This window comes from Lactuca virosa, chromosome 4 (assembly GCF_052849685.1).
Source record: "Lactuca virosa cultivar CGN04683 chromosome 4, Lactuca_virosa_CGN04683_v6, whole genome shotgun sequence".
Classification (NCBI taxonomy): Eukaryota; Viridiplantae; Streptophyta; class Magnoliopsida; order Asterales; family Asteraceae; genus Lactuca; species Lactuca virosa.
The window spans coordinates 182,582,506-182,587,620 of record NC_136429.1 but is presented as its reverse complement, the minus strand read 5'-3'; the positions used below and the strand labels follow the sequence as shown (position 1 = coordinate 182,587,620).

Here is a 5,115-nt window from a genome sequence, read left to right as displayed (position 1 = left end):
GAAGTTATAAAGAAGAACTTTCATCTATAAGTGTTCAAAAATAAGAAGTACCTAAAGAAAATTTGTCCTCAAGAAACCCTAAAGCTCGTACTGATGAACCTTACAACATTTATCACGCTGATGAACATCAACAGTTCTCGTGCTGAAGAATATCACAAAGAATTTCAAACTGATAAACTTGTTGGGTTTCTTTTAAAAATAGTCTATAAAAACTACAAGATTAGGCAACAGAAGCATTCAAAAAAATAAAATCCGCACCATCGGCTTTTGCGTCGGTTTCGATTTTTCGGTGGCGGTTTATTGCGGTTTTTGTTGTTTATATTTTAACGGTTCGGTTTTTGCTCACCCCTAAACGGATGTACAAAATAATAAAATGTGTCCCTTTATCCAATTAAATCTAACATGTCTAAGTCCACCATTACATTATTTATCTTGTGAAACTCTTATTTAAACTATATTTTATTATCAACAATTCTCTGATTCCGATTAATGAACATCGCATAATAAATTTCATAATGCACATCCAAATAATTTTTATCATTAAAATTTCGCATCCTAACACTCTTTATTATGTTAGCACCAACTCCCAATCATGATTAATATTCATGGATTCAAGATTTCTAATCCTGATGAAAAACATGTCAACTTTTATCTTGCCATCGTTGGCCAATAATCACAATGTGCATTCGTAGGTGAACACATAGAACACACCAAAAATGTACTTAACTATTTTGTGTCTTTGGTATTTTCATAGAGAGAAGCAGCTTGTTGGCTCAACTTTTTTTAGCACGTATGGTCGGACTGTAGATGTAAAATCTATGATGTGGTTCCAACTAGTGTCTTAATGGATAAAATTTTCAATTTTATCCATTAAGATGCTCCAAATAATAAATATCTAAACCCCTAATTCATAAAATGCCCCAAAACTCACTTTTCCTCATGCACGGAGTAAAGAGAACACCACCAATTCCTAGATCTATGAATGAAGAAAATGAAGCTTAGATCTTTATGACTTTCAAGGGTCCAGGTGGTGTATGAGGGTTGATCTCTTTAGATGTAAATCTTCAATGACCAATCTTTCAAGAACATTCACTTCACTCTAAAACCACCCAAAACACACCAAAAGTGGATGAGAGGTGTAACGCCGTAAATTTTTAAACAAATTTTTTTCATAAAAATAAAACAATTATCTCATTCCCAAAAAATAACAAAAATCCCACAAGCATCAAGTTATCAAAACATATGGCTATGTGTTTTGCCCAGAGGATAGGGGAACAAATGGAACCTGCTCCCACATTGGAGGCTGAAGAAAGAAAACAAAAGCGGGATTGTTGCATAAAAGGTGAGGGCAGGATAATGGAAAACTCACTTACCTGGATAGGGTCTATGGGCGATCAAGAAGGTCCATGACCTAGGTTGGTGATCTCCATTGCACATTACAGAGAGGTGCCCGTCTAAAGTCGGCCCAAGTTGGTCGAACCTATGTCATAATTTGTGCCAGTGGGGCCTGCGTTCGCGCGGCCCCTACCACTATCCTAGTTTCAACATCTACTTTTTTATTGGTTCTTTCATTATTTTCAGATAAACTAAATATGAAAATAAAAATTAAAGACGATATGTTACAAAGCGGTGCTTTCAAAATTGACGATTTGTTCAAGGTGTAGAATTTTGTTTATGGAAGAACGTGTTGACCAAGGGACTCCGAGTCACATTTTTCCTTTCCCATTCTTTTTAATATGAAATTTCTCTCTACATATTAATCATGAGAGCTTCTCTTGTAGCACCTCTCCCTTGCTATGTTGGTTACTCTATCTGGATCGGGCCTTTTAGGAATGGCACAACAAAAAATGTAACCTTTACCGGCGACAAAAATCGTCGCAATTGATGCCACTTGTTGTCGCTAAAGGTATTAGCGACGACATGTCGTCTCTAACGGGTCGTCGCTATTACCTCGTAGCTAATACTCGTTTGTCGTCGCTAATACCTGTCGTCTCTAATACTCGTAAGTCGTCGCTATTGATGTCGTCTCTATTGACTTTCCGGCCACCGGACGGAGTTTTTCCGGCAAAGCTTCCCGGAGTTATGCGTCGTCGCAATTGGTCCATGTCGTCCCTAAAGGTGTCGCTGCTAAGGTTTTTTTTTTTTTTTTTTTTTTTTTTTTCGAAAAAAACATATTTTTTATAATATTAGTTTATATGTATTATAAAATGCAAATTTGATAAAAATACACAAATAAATACATACCACACTACATAAAACATCAAATATACCATATTACATATATCTAATAAATCCCAAATAAACATCTAATATATCATCCATAAACTATCTAGTAAATCCCAAATAAACATCATCCATAACATAAAACAAGAATTACTATGTGTCTTCGTCTTCCCCATTGTTGTTTTCCTCGTTGTTGATTTGGTTTTTAAACGAGCGGATAATGTCTCCAATGGCCGTCACAAATGTCGGGTTTTGAAGAAAAGCATTCACATCAACATCCTACAATTAAGTCGCAAACACATTAAGTCATTAACAATTTAACAAACTATCAAACCATCAAAGCACAAAATGAATTAAATCGTTAACAATTTAACAAACTATTAAACGACCAAATCAATTAAGTCTTTAACAATATAACAAACTACCGAGCTCCCAAAAATTACTACAAATACATTAAGTTCTTAACAATATAAAAAAGCTACTAAATTCTTTAAGAATTTAACAAGTACTTGTGTTAGTTGCGGTGCTTGTGACTGTGACTGACATTGGATGGAACACTTGTACCCGCAGCTGAAGAAGGTTTAGGCCTAATGCCTCTCACATGCCCCCTTCGTGTACCCAACAACCCGAAATTAATTTATAAATCAATTTCGGGCGGGCATTTCTATGCTTTTGATGTATTAAAAAGAAGAGACTTAAACTAAAAAAAACTTACTTTTTTATTATAGCATTGTACTTTAGCGTCTTAATTTTGATTTTTATTTTTTATTATGGCATTGTACTTTCAACGATATTATATATTTGTTATTTATATCATTTTTTTTTCCATATTTTGATTTTTAATCTCAACTTATTTTTGTTTTTATTTTTCTATTTTGAGTAAATTATAACTTAGTAGATTTAGCGTCTTAATTTTTCATTTTTATTTTTTCTTATAACATTGTAGTTCAAACGATATTATATATTTGTTATTTATATCATCTTTTTTTTTCCATATTTTGATTTTTAATCTCAACTTAATTTTGTTTTTATTTTTCTATTTTGAGTAAATTATAACTTAATAGATTTAGCGTCTTAATTTTTCATATTTATTTTTTATTATAGCATTGTACCTTAAATGATATTATATTTTTGTTATTTATATCATCTTTTTTTTTCCATATTTTGATTTTTAATCTCAACTTATTTTTGTTTTTATTTTTCTATTTTAAGTAAATTATAACTTAGTATATTTAGCGTCTTAATTTTTATTTTTTCTTATAACATTGTACTTTAAACGATATTATATATTTGTTATTTATATCATCTTTTTTTTCCATATTTTGATTTTTAATCTCAACTTAAATTTGTTTTTATTTTTCTATTTTGAGTAAATTATAACTTAATAGATTTAGCGTCTTAATTTTTTATTTTTATTTTTATTATAGCATTGTACTTTAAATGATATTATATATTTGTTATTTATATCATCTTTTTTTTCATATTTTGATTTTTAATATCTACTTATTTTTGTTTTTATTTTTCTATTATAATACTTTAAAAAGACATTGTAATTTATAACATTCTTTTTTCAATTATAACTTCCTATCATAACATACATATACATCCAATAATAACATATTTTATCATAACATACAATATACACACATACAAATGCACTTAAACATAAATTTTTACATATAAATACCTACATTTTCACATAAAAATGCCTACATTTCATATACATACATTTTTTATGCTAGTTTCAACATCTACTTTTTTTTATTGGTTCTTTCATTATATTAAGATAACTTAAATCTGAAAATAAAAATTAAAGACGATATGTTACAAAGCGGTGCTTTCAAAATTGACGATTTGTTCAAGGTGTAGATTTTTTTTCTAAATAAGGAAGAACGTGTTGACCAAGTGACTCCGTGACACATTTTTTCCTTTCTCGTCTTTTCAATATGAACATTCTCTCTACATCTTAATCATGAGAGCTCCTCTTGTAACACCTCTCCCTGGCTATGTTGGTTACTGATCTATCTGGATCGGGCTTTGTAAGAATGTATCACTTCAACAACTGAAACCCACTACACATTGGGTTGTTTGTAACCGTAAAAGAAATATGTGATTTCCCAAAGTTTCTGTATTGAGACAAATATGGCTCATAAGTGTCGGCTTATCTGACATCTAAAATAATATCAAACACCTGGTCGCATTAAACAAGTGTAGAACCAACCAACGAAACGGATTAAAAACTAGGATGCATAAATACGATAACAATGCCTACAAAACAGGAAAAAAAACATGTTCCTAAGATAAGAAACTGAAAATGACAATTAGTCAACACATGAGACACGGGCTTCTAATTAAAAATTTTCCACCATCAGGGACACGCTCGGAAAAAAATATTTCGGAGCGTCTAAGATATAAAAAATTTAGGCCCTAAGACTATAACAAGAATAACGGATGTACAAAATACTAAGATGTGTCCCTTTATCCAATTAAATCTAACATGTCTAAGTCCACCATTTCATTATTTATCTCGTGAAACTCTTATTTAAACTATATTTTAATATCAGCAATTCTCTGATTCCGATTAATGAACATCGCATAATAACTTCCAAAATGCACGTCCAAATAATTTTTATCATTAAAATTTCGCATCCTAACAGTCTTTAATATGTTACCACCAACTCCCAATCATGATTAATATTCATGGATTCAAGATTTCTAATCGTGATGAAAAACATGTCATCTTTTATCTTGCCATCGTTGGCCAATAATCACAATGTGCATTCGTAGGTGCACACATAGAACACACCAAAAATGTACTTAACTATTTTGTTTCTTTGGTATTTTCATAAAGAGAAACAGCTTGTTGGCTCAACTTTTTTTAGCACGTATGGT

The 5,115-nt window shown here is 31.0% G+C and overlaps 1 non-coding gene across 1 annotated transcript; it reads left to right on the top strand.

The window, feature by feature from the left end:
- The first annotated feature begins 1,365 nt into the window (after positions 1 to 1,365).
- On the top strand, positions 1,366 to 1,528 carry LOC145110642 (U1 spliceosomal RNA). The gene has a single exon (XR_013710006.1). It is a non-coding gene; the product is annotated as a U1 spliceosomal RNA (small nuclear RNA).
- The last annotated feature ends 3,587 nt before the right edge of the window (positions 1,529 to 5,115 follow it).